The 12,131-nt window shown below is 44.0% G+C and overlaps 1 protein-coding gene across 1 annotated transcript in view; it reads left to right on the top strand.

The window, feature by feature from the left end:
* CLEC16A (C-type lectin domain containing 16A) overlaps nucleotides 1–12,131 on the top strand; it is a 190,136-nt gene that overhangs the window by 119,091 nt on the left and 58,914 nt on the right. Inside the window, exon 25 of the transcript XR_012045029.1 lies at nucleotides 844–978. The gene's annotated coding sequence lies outside the window, so the exon portion shown is untranslated. The remainder of the gene's footprint in view (nucleotides 1–843; nucleotides 979–12,131) is intronic.

Raw genomic sequence — 12,131 nt, 5'->3', positions numbered from 1 at the left:
AACAGTTTTCTTAGAAGCTTGATAGAAAGTTTGGCACCACCGTAATTACAATCAAGATATAAAACACTTTGTATGTGGTCTAATTATTGTGTGTGTCAACACTTACATGCATCTAGTCTGCTGGGACTGTGTTGTGTAGGCATTACCATTCTGTTTAAGTATTGCCCAGATCAGGCTATTTACAGGTGCTTTTTCCTGGAATTAGCAGTGTAATGTCATGTTTATCCCAGTAAATTACAGAGCAAGGTATGCTACCAGGCAGCCTGCCATGAATGCTGTAGAACAGAATAGAGAAGCAGAGTGGGTGTGATACAGCTCTTGGGATCCAAAGCTAAAATTCTGCACCAAGCAAGATCAGGGAGAGGAAAAGGCATGTGAAAGCTGGGGGGTTTAAAAAAAAAATAAATCATTGTAAGACAGACAATAAGCTGTTGCTGAAAAAATGACTCTGTGGAACCACCCCCAGGATGCAGGATGCCCAGCAATATCAGATTGAAAGTAAGTGGCAGAAGATTCATAGTTACCAAAACAAGTCCAAAACTTCATTGACTAATAGTTGAAAAAAACACTAACTGTACCATACAAAAATATTTGGCCTCTATCATTGCTGGAAACACTTGTTATATAGCAGTTATCTGGGAAATTAAAGCAGTCCACGATGAATTGGTTCCTCACAGTATCTCTGTCTGTCTCTGATAAAAGAGAACTCTACCTTATAGCAAGTCTGGAGGTGTATAGCACACTCAGTACTTTCCATTAGATCCACCTTTACTGATTTTCTCAAAGTAACTTTGTCTCAAGCAAGCTTTTTTCATTCTTAACATCTTTCTTATTTCTTTACAGTTCATCATATCACTGAAATGAGTTCTTATCCCCTGGGAAGAAGAAATTTCACTGCAATTCAGACATCTTCATAACATAGTAGTGTATAGCAGATTCAGAGGTGCCATGTCCTACCAACCCAAGAGACTTCAACCAGTAAGTGTGTTTCTTGTTACATATTGCACTGTAAGTGGTGTGAAACATGACTCACTAGGGTTTTTTAATGTCTCCTGAGTGCCTGCTGGATGCTGCCATCTTAAGTCAGTTGCCTTTCTGAATTCTGCCTTCGTCCACTTCTAACAGAAGTCACACAACATAGGAGTTTCTGGTTGTAAAACAGTCTGTTGCAATGAGAATTTAAAAATCTGCTAGTCCCAGCCACAGCATTCACCCACAGATTTTCTGTTCTTCTTTGTCTTTAGGATGGTTTGATGCTGTGCTATATAGAAAGGTGATTGTTATGGTTGACAAGGTAAATACCTATATAAATAAGATGTTTACAGGTGAATGGAAAATTAGTTTGAGTTTTATTACTTTGTGCTTTTGGATTCTGCCCTTGCCAGGAATGAAATGTTTAAATATTGAATTGAAAACAGAGCTCAAATTGCTATTCTCTTGTTTATGGACTTCTACTTGTACATGAAAATTAGCTTTTTAAGTTCATGGAGATACAGTTCCACGACTTGGTTCCAGCCAAGGCGGAAATTTGTTCAGACTTGATGGAATTTGAATGAAAGAATTCTTTACTTAGAATATGCTCAAATGTGGCTGTTAGTTAGGCTTACAACTGCTGATAAGCAGAGTAGGCATAGGAATGTTTGTGCTAGTGTTACTTTCTGGGTGATATTGTTACCACAGAATCGGACTGATTGAGGTTGGAAGGGACCTGTGGAGGTCATCTGGTCCAAGCCACCTGCTCAAGCAGGGCCACTTAGAGCCATTTGCCCAAGACCATGTCCAGACAGCTTTTGAATATCTCCAAGGATGGAAACTCCACAACCTCTCTGGGCAACCTGTGCCAGTGCTTGGTCACCCTTCTGGTAAAAAAGTGTGTCCTAATGTTCAGAGGGAACCTCCTGTGTTTCACTTTGTGCCCATTGTCTGTGATCCTGTCACTGGGCACCACTGAAAAGAGCCTGGCTCTGTCATCTTTGCACCCTCCCTTCGGGTATTTACATATGTTAAGAAGATCCCCCTGAGCCTTCTCTTCTCCAGGCTGAACAGTCCCAGCTGTCTCAGCCTTTCCTCACAGGAGAGATGCTCCAGTTCCTTAATCATCTTTGTGGCCCTTCATTGGTCTCTCTCCAGTATGTCCATGTCTTTCTTGTACTGGGGAGGTCAGAAATGGACACAGTACTCCAGGTGTGGCCTCACCAGTACTGAGCAGAGCGGAAGGATTGCCTCCCTTGACCTGCTGGCAATGCTTTCTCTAATGCAGCCCAGGATACCATTCGCTGCCTTTGCCACAAGGGCACATTGCTGGCTCATGTTCAACTTGGTGTCCACCAGGACCCCCAGGTCCTTTTCTGCAAAGCTGCTTTCCAGCTGGGTGGCCCCAGCATATGTTGGTGCATGGGGTTGTTCCTCCCCAGGTGCAGGACTTTGCAGTTCTCTCCTTGTTGAACTGCATGAGGCTCCTGTCAGCCCAATTCTCCAGCCTATTGAGGTCCCTCTGACTGGCAGCACAACCCTCTGGCATATCAGCCACTCTTCCCAGTTTGTGTCACCTGCACGCTTGCTAAGGGTGCACTCTGCCCCATCATCCACATCATTAATGAAGTTGTTAAACAGGACTGGACCCAGTATTGATGCCTGGGGTACACCACTAGTTGCTGGCCTCCAACTAGGCTTCATGCCAGTTTTCAATCCACCTCAAGGTTTGCTCATCCAGCCCATACATCAACAGCTTCTCTGTGAGGATCTTATGGGAGACAGTGTCGAAAGCCTTACCAAAGTCTAGGTAGACAATATCCACTGCTCTCCCCTCATCTACTAAGGCAGTCATTTCATCATAGAAGGTTATCAAGTTGGTCAAGCATGACTTCCTCTTGGTGAATCTAAGGGGATTCTTACACACTGCAGTTCTTTGAACAAGTGTTAAGACTTGATAAGATAATTGTGATGTTACTGTTGGGAGAAGGAGAGCAGGAACAGAGATCGCTTTCTGCCTGAGAATCTGCAATCTGATCCTGACTGACATTACCATGTGGAAACCAGACATTTTTGCTAGGCTGGGTTTTTTGAAAGGGGATAGCTCAGGTGTCTGTGTGAAGTATGAACTATATAATTAGTAAAATAGATTATACTTCCAGTTTATGCCATACCTTTGTTACCATTTTCTGTCCTAAATACAAGCCAGACTCTGAAACCATGACTTCTGCAGCTTCCCATACTGGTATCACTGGTGCCAAAAAGGGTTGTGGTCTCTAAAGGAAAAAGGGATTTTATGGCTGTATCCTCGAAATGAGGAAACAAAGACTCAAATTGTTTAGAAACCTATGGGAATCAGAGTGCCCTTGACTGGCTTTCCTGCAGGAGGCAGCATTTTTCTCCTCCCAGTGCAGCAACAGGAGAGATATTTTGTGTCCTTAGCTTTTCTGCATTAGCAATCACTGCTGCCCTTCGACGCCTGCCACAGTGCCACCTGCACAGCCACAGCACACTCCTTCACCGTGCTGTCTTCATCTTCCACTTCCCTTTTCCCCGCTGCTTGCTCATCACATCAGAGAGCTTCTGCCTTGGTCAAATATTAATAAGAAGACTACATTTCTATTAAAACCATTGTTGGTTTTTAAGAAGTGCTTGAAGGAACCATAGAAAATTCTGATCACTTCTCAGAAATGAGACTGAATTGCAGAAATGCCTTCAGTGGAATCATTTACTGGTGTGCTGCAGCATCAGTGCAGCCACCGTGGCTGTGCAAGGGGTGTAAGGATAGAGCATTGCATAGCTGTGGGAACACCACGTTGTATTGAGTTGCACCACACAAAACAAGCAGTTGCAACTTGGTTTGCAGTTGCAAACCAAGCCTCCTTGCTATGGTTTACTTTATAGCAGCTCAAATGTGTAACCTGAAACATTTATTTTATGAATTGAACTTTCTGAAGGAAAGGATGAGAGTTCACTGGAGAACTCTTTTAACATCCTACTCCCAAAAGCTAATAAGTTCTCTGCATCTAAACTTAGGTTATACAGCAAGTTGGAGAGATATACAGAGAAACATGAGGCGTGGTGACACAATGCTCTTCCAAGCTCAATAATTTTGCTTGAAAGCAAGAAGAAAGCAAACAATTTTGCTTGAAACCTCAGAAGCAAGTTTTTCAGCACAGCAGTGGATTATGCAGTGAAAACTGTTCTACAATGCCATGCTTCTGTGCAAGGGCTTCACCTGAAAAGAACTTGCCTTGCAGGTGGAAAATTGAAGTAGCATGGTTTCAAAGAGACAGGGGAAGATAACTGGAGGAAGGTCAGCTTAAGAGAAGTCTGGGGACCAGGCAAATGCTAATGATAACAGAAGAAAGGTAGTGTTAAAGACAACTGAACGTAAGTGCCCTTAGGTTTCTGTTACAGCCCTAACCACTGACACTGGCTTTTGGAAGGATCACTTTGTTTCTTAGTGTCTTACCTGGCCAGAAGCATTGACCTTCACAGGGGCCTCTTCAGGCACAAAACAACAGTTATCTGAAGCAACGGACTGGTGGGACAGCAAAATCATGCTTTGCATGAGCAAGAGTGTGTCTGTGTGTGCAAGAGAGAGAGGGGGGCCCTTCCCTGGCTTCTGGAGGGAGAAGCAATGCTGGCAGTGGGCAGACCCAGCAGTCTGGGTGGAGGATGGTGAGAGTCAGAGGAAGGATATTTGCCTCACTTTCTCTCAAGCTGTCTGATGATGCTACACTAAGCACATGGTTGGTACTGTCAAGGGGAAGCGCAGATGCGGGCGAGGCCGGGCACACAGGCAGGGGGGACCTTTCCAGGGGCAGGAAACTGGCTCTGTGATGGTCCCCTCAGTTTCCAGGGAAGGCTGAGCCTCTGAGAGTTTTTCTGAAGTGCTGTCAGGTCCCTGCCTATGATCAGATGTGGTACTTCATGGGATTATTAGAGGATTTGATTAGCAGGTGCTAAGGAGTTTAGTTCCAATGCTGAGAAGAGATATATTAATTCAAAACATAAAATACTTATTTGGGTTTTATTGGTACTTATACAGCATTTTTCCAAGACATTTAGATATATCTGCAGTGACTAGTGGCTTATTGTGGTATGTGCAGGATGAGCCATGATGTCTGTGTGTCGATTTCAAAAATTACTAATGGCCTATGACTGAGCCTTCCACCCCCAGAAACAAGGGATATGTGACAGCCGAATTGAGAAATTAAACATGCTGGTAGAGATTAAATCCTGGGAATGGTGAGCAGAGGCTCTGAATAAAAAGGCTGAACCAAGGACAAATCTGGGGCTTTAATTGTGAGTTCCCTCTGTGATTGGTAGAGTGAAGGGTCTTGAGGAACAAAAGTCTGATGATTCATCAAATTACTGACTGGCCTGGAGTCTCTTTGGCTTGCAACGTAATAGTAACTTGGGATGTAGTGAGAAACAATGCATTAATCCCCTCCCTACTGCCCTCCCATCAGCAGAAAAAAGCCAACAACGTCAGCCTTGTTAAGAGAAGCTGCAGAGCATGCGTGACAGGTTAAACAAAGATTACACGGTGAGTCCTTTGATTTTTGTGCTGCTTCTCTCAAAATCTAGCTGCAAATGGAGGTCAGAGCAAAAGATGACTTGCTCCTGAAGAAACCAGCTGCGCAAGGGCTGCGGGCCCCCTCCCGTCGTGTGACAGGGGGCCAGCACTGACTCAGCCCCTCTCCTGGGAGCTGGGATTGTTTGCAAGGAGAATTGTGTCAAGCGCCTGGCCTGGCTGCTCCCATCTGGGAACCTCATCAGAGCACGAATGCTGGAGCTATATTGGTCTTCCAGGCCAGTGAGTTAGATTTATGCCTGCTCTGATCTGCTTGAATTTACTGGAGTTATTCAAGGACAAGTGTGACAGCAGTGTACCTGAGAGCTGAACATCAGGTTTGAGGATGGGGGAATAGGGAGGTGTGGGAAGAAGGAGGGAAGGTTGGGAAAGAACCTCTTTCCTCCATATTATCAGGCAGATAGTGATCCCTTCCCCAGACACAGTGGATCAAGGACTGCTAGGATTAATGAGGCTTTTCTTCCTCTATGCTTCACAAGTTAAACTTTTCATTTTGAGGGGTGTACACATAACACTATGAGTAATTTTTCCTCATCTTACTATTAGGCACTTATGAATCTACCATATCGACAATATAGTCTCTACTCTTCTCACTGGTTCAAAGCTTTGACCCCTATTGGCACCTCTTCTGAGCAAGGAAAGCACTGTCCTTGACTGTCAGGCACATAGCAGTCGCAATTCCTGCTGAAGTGCAGTGTCTGGAGCACGGCACAGAGGACGGTCCTGGTTTCACTGTGCGTTGGCTGCAATCTGCAGGGAATGGTTCGTTTGTGGCAGATGCAGAAAAGACCAAAAACTCCCTTCTCCTATTTCAAATTAAAAATCCAGCTCCATTTTTTTTTTTTTCTGAATCCAAGCCCAGCAGATGAAGAATTTGGCCAGGATGCTGATTTTACCCACTGACCACAAATAACAGTAGGAACAATGCACTAGTGGTCATCTGTGATACTCAGTCCCAAAAGACTGTGGCCTCTTCCTTATTTTTAACAAGCATATTTATGTGCTCCAAACCTTATCCACAGGAATGAAAACAGCATCAGCTTAAATTCAGGTGGTGTGAACATGAATGACTTAGTCTGAAAAAACAAAATTTGCTCTAGATTTCTAAGTATGCTTTACCAGTCAGGTAAATAAACCTTTCTTGCAGGGGAAAGGGGGGGGCTTCAACACCCCGCCCCTCAACACAGGCACAGATCTCCTGTCACATGAATGAAATAGGCTTGATGCCCTGGTGATAGAGATCCCAGCTGTTTCAGGATTTTGTCTTGAGTGGGAAGGGACTTGCAAAGCAGTCATGTTTATGTGGGCATGTATTATGTCAAGAGCAGGGAAAAGAACTTGGTGTTTGTCCTGGCATAACAATGACTTGGCATGGGCTCAGTTCTGCTCAGCAGCTTCACTTCTGGGGCCAGCCTGTAAGCTCAGGAGGAAAATATCTAACCAGCTGGTCCAACTGCTGTAGGGCGGTTTCTTTTTAAAAACTGCCATCATATTATAACATGTGATTTATCTTCTAATGAAATAACATCCCCACCCTTAAATCATAATTTAAGGACACATGAGATTCTGATGAACCTTTTATAAATAACGATCATAAAATCATTTACATGTGTCATATGACTGTGCTGGAGGTTGCTAAGGCATTACCCTTCTCTTGAGAGGAAGAGGCTGAGACAGGGTTTGAGTGTGCATGTGGTGTCACCCCAGGGAGGTGTGACGTGTAAGTGTGTTGATTTGCAGTACATTTTTTTTGCATCCCAGTCACCTGCGATGGAACAGTTACAAAGCTCCATAAGCTGAGTTCATGCACAGCAGTTTCAAGGGCTGTCTGTGCAGCACTTTTTCTTTTTTTTACTTATTTCCTTTTCCAATTAAATAAAAAAAAGTAGAAATTAAGATATAACTGACATTGCAAACACTAAATTAGCGATAATGGTGAAAGCAGGAGTGCCGGAGATATGGAATAGAGAGCGGGATACAACAGAGCAAACAAGCTTGAAAAGGAGTCAAGGCACAAGAAGTTTACAACATCCCCTCTCAGTCTTGCTTAAGCCTGCCTCTACACGTGATCAGTGAAGGTAACTTGTGACTCTAAGCAGACACCAACAGCAGTATGCTACGGGGCAATAATAAAATTGCTTTCAGCTAATTATTGAAATGGTGTCCTTTGCTGACAGACTGCCAGTAGTGGGAGGCCCCCGAGTCACTCGTGCCATGTTTTGCTGACTGTGTTCCAGCACTGTTCAGGGAAGATTTCCTTGCAGAGCACTAACAGCTGTGCTGGTGTATCCGTTGTGCTGCTCCCTGCTCATTTGTGGCTTATTTCTAGGCCTCTTCTTGGGGCACAGTGTCGTCATAACTGATGCACGACTAAGACCTCAACTTTTAAGAAAAAGGGAACTGAATTTCTCATTCCAGACTTCAGTTTTAATCCCTGTAGAAACAAAATATTCTTTCCTCCTCCCCAAAATGCAAAGACTAGCTGCTGAGGATCCACCAGGTAATATGTCAAGCCGGGAGCTGATCAGATCACCTGAAGGGATACTCATGTGTACCAGCTGCAGCAGAGAGCAGGCAGCTCTGTGTATACCTGTTAATGGCTTTCCAAGGAAAACAAGGGATCATCGATAACTGGAGGGGCCACCTAAGGAGCAGGATGATGGCACATCTTTGCCATGACTTCAGAAAACTTCTCAGAAGAGAGGGCATTGTTAGGAATAGCAGTTTCCCTTGAAAGGAAATTCAAGTTCCTATAAATCGCATGTTCTAACACAAAAACTGAAGTAAGCCATATGCCTCTCCTACCCATGTTTTCCTTCTTCATCTTAGTCCATTGTTTTTCAGAGGCCAAGTTTTCCTCAGGCTACTTTTTCTTTGCTTTTTTTCCTTCAACTGAACTGACTCTTTGTTTTCTTCTTGGAAATGGCCTCCCTCTTCCTACCCTCTTTTTTTTTTTTTTTTTTAAACTCCCTTTCTCCTTTCCTTCTCACAAAGGGCAGCTGAAAGAGCTGGCACCACCACACGCTGCCTGCTTCTGGGATAGGAGAGCCCACTGGTCACTGGGATGCAGGAGAGCAGAGGTTGGATTCACCTCTCTGGCCATTAGCTACTTACAGCATGGATGTGTGTAGCCTAAGCTCTCTTTATAGTCAGTGGAGAGAAATAAGCATTTTGAGGGCACAAATGCCCCAAAGTGTGTTAGGTTATGCTAGATCATGCTTTAGGTTGAGATGAAACACACCTAGATTCTTTAGTGTCCAGATCAGTCAGGGTTGTGACTAGATTTAATCTACCTCACTCTGAGTCTACTACTGACCTAGTGGATGACTTGGGCAAGTCACTTACCAATCTGTGAAGTGGAATAATGTGATTTTACTAAACACTGTAGCTTGGTTAAGTTTTACTTTAGCTACAGCAGGATTTGGCTTTGTGCAGTGCTGTTATCCTATGTTACTTTTGCCTTCTTTTTTAACCTTTGGACTCTTTTGCAATAGGAAGTTGTGTCATTTCTTTAATTGGCAAGGGCTGGTCCAACATCTGCAGCCACAGGGATCAGAGCTGGAGTTTAAGACCCCTCTCTTTACAGGCCACAGCTTCCTTCATCCAGAGAGCAGCTAACCCCTCTCTTGCCAGAGGGCTGCTGCTGTTTTGGGGAAGAGAGTGACAGAGGATGTCAAGTGTTTTCCTCTTTGCTTAGCAGCAGTTTCCTGTCCTCGCTACAGGAGGACACTAGAAAGGTTCACTGCATCAAAATAGCCCTCCGAGCTGTTGCAGGTAGGAGAGGTGGTAGGCAGCAAACTGGCCAGGGTTTGCCCCCTTGTCTCCTTGAGGGAAGATGAGGGTAGGTCAGCTGGAAGCTTCAACAGGTCATGTACTTCCCAGAGCGCTGCAGCTGGGCAAGAGTACCCGAACTCAGACAAAGCACAAGGCATGGTGAAGGGCTGAGCAGAATGCTGAGCAGAATGCTCAGCAGAAAACCTGCCTGATGCAGTGGCTTTGGCAATGTTACCAGGTCGCTCAGTTTCATTATGGTTTCATAACATATAGTGATATAAAATTCTCAGTCTGTTCTCAAAAACAAACAAATCCTCCAAACAAAAAGAATTTTTTGTCAAGGAGAAAAAGCTGGCAAATACAAACCATAAAGTCTGAGACTCCAGACCAAAAAAACTGTTTGCCAGCAGGATCCAAAGTTAACTGTAAAGTTTCACAATTTTACTCAATCCTATCAATTTCTAGGGTCCAATTCAGAGATTTTGAGTATTCCTGAGCCTTCTCTGTTTTGTTGAGTGTTAAGACACATCAAGGTCACCCCATGATATTTTCTGTCTCACTCCTTGCTTTATCCCATTTTTTAATTGCATCTCAAATCTGAGGTCACCAGATGCAGCTGTGCTTGCTTTTGCACAATTAATGAACTGCAGATTAGCACAATTGAAACCATTCTGCTATTTCCATCCATGCTGACTTTTACCCAACAACATTTATATTCTTCATTTTTTTTGTCCCACAGCTTTACCAAATTCTTCTTTTGCCATGCAGTTCTCTGCTAGGTTGGATTCTACCATGCATGATTTCCCCACAGGAACATCCTGACTTAGAAAGGGAAGGACTCTTCATCTACCGCTTCAGTGACTGATTGGCTTTAAAGCCTCTGTAAGTTGAGGTGCTGGTAATGTCCTTAAAAAAACCCCCACATGTTCAGTTCCATGCACGACAGATGAAATAACAGAATATCTGGTTATTGGTTTTCTTATACACTTCTGGCTTTTTGTACAGGATGTACCCAAGGGAAAGATCCTGCTCAGTCATCATTATGGTGACAGCTTCATACATCTGCTCACTGTGGAGGCATTTGCAGGGACTCCCTGCTCTTTCAGCTCTTCCTGAAAGTCAAGAAAGCTGCACAGTTCAAAGTGCCCACAGTTAGCAGGCACTGTGCTGTTTTAGCAATGTGCAATCTAGCTCATGTATGTTAGGCCACAGGCATGAAAATGGCCTGCACCTGTCAGAGCATCAGCATTTAAATAAGACATGATGGTTCTGACATTGTGCAGTGTACTGTGGGATAGCATTTCTAAGCTTGTCAGGTAGGTCTGCAGGAACTTTGATCCTTGTTAGCCCAAAGATTTACAACTTTCAAAGTGCACTGCTGGAAAAATCTCATGCTGTGATGGTGTGAAAAAAAATGCATGAGAAAGAACAGCTTCTCAGTGCAAACCCCTTTGGTTACATCTCTCCTTTCACGTCCCTCCTATCACCTGAGCAACAAGCAAACACAGAACAGCAAGGACCACAAAAGCAATTGCAGTGCAGAGAGGCTGCTTATAGTTCTAGCTCAGCTGACTAGTTCAGTTCGTCCTACCGGTGCGTTCAAGCTAAAGGAGAAGCTGATGCAGAAGATATGTTTTCCATATCCTCAGATTTTTGGCAGTTGCACACGCTAAAAATACATATGAGAGAAGAGGACATAGTCTGAAACCATCAAGGACTGCCTAAATTTGAAGTTGCAAAGTGACTGAGTTTGCCTTGTATCATCTGGGAGGGGGCACCAGGACAGGCTGTGTCTGTTAGAGTGCTTTCTCCAGTTATATTTGAGCTCGTGGGTTCGGTTTTAACTCTGCATGCAGAGTTTGCCCTGCTTGCAGAATTTCGGTTAGCCCTGCTTGCAGAATTTACTCTGCTTCTACTCACAGATGCCTTTCTTCTGTAGAGTTCTTTAATTATGTGGAAACACACTCTAAATATGAATATAAGTTAACTCCTACTCTCACTGCTACTAGCAAAGCTGCAGCTGGCATATGGAGGCAGCCTTGAATTGTTCCGTTGTGAATCGCCAGCTGTTTTTCCCAGGAAACATTCCTGGAAGGGAATACATCAACAATTTCCTGCAAGACATTTGACTAAATCATTTAGCACACAGCGCATATGTAATCTTTAACCTTATCTCTTAAGAGTGCTGTAACATCTAGTAAGCTGCTGTTGCCTGCACAGAGTGTACTCTTCTGGCGAAAGTTCTTAGTACCAGACGAGCTCTACATAACTTGGGAACAATCTGTGTTTCCTGGAGGTCATACTCTGCTGCGTGTGCCACAAAGGCACTTATGCACTGGAAGATCTAACCCACTACGACAGCTGGTGGCTACCCAGTGCTTTTTAGTTTCTGGGATTTTCTGGATGACCTTGAAAGAGGACATACGGAATGCTGTTGTAAACAGATGTGCAAACAGCTTTGAATTGGTACCATAAACCTTTAAGAGAAAGACCAGTTCCATGCTGATGCAGATACACAGCCCTGCAGGCAGTGAAGAAAACGTTCTCTGAGTGACGGTCTCTGCCACAGTTAGGAGTGAGACGCAGGAGTGAGAAGCATTGAGAAAATTCTGGGGTTCAGGTTGACACTAGCCAGTTAAAACAAGGTATTCTCCCAGAATGGTTGAGTCTGAAAGTGAAGTACATAGAGAAGTCATTAGTAACACTTAAAGGATCTTGCAGCTGCCCAGGATGTGGGAAAATAAATGTGGGTTGGTTTTTATTCCCAAAGATCATCTCTCAT

This window comes from Ciconia boyciana, chromosome 13 (genome assembly GCF_034638445.1).
Source record: "Ciconia boyciana chromosome 13, ASM3463844v1, whole genome shotgun sequence".
Taxonomy (NCBI): Eukaryota; Metazoa; Chordata; class Aves; order Ciconiiformes; family Ciconiidae; genus Ciconia; species Ciconia boyciana.
Note: the sequence above shows the minus strand (reverse complement) of the source record. Positions and strands in the feature narration are given on the sequence as shown.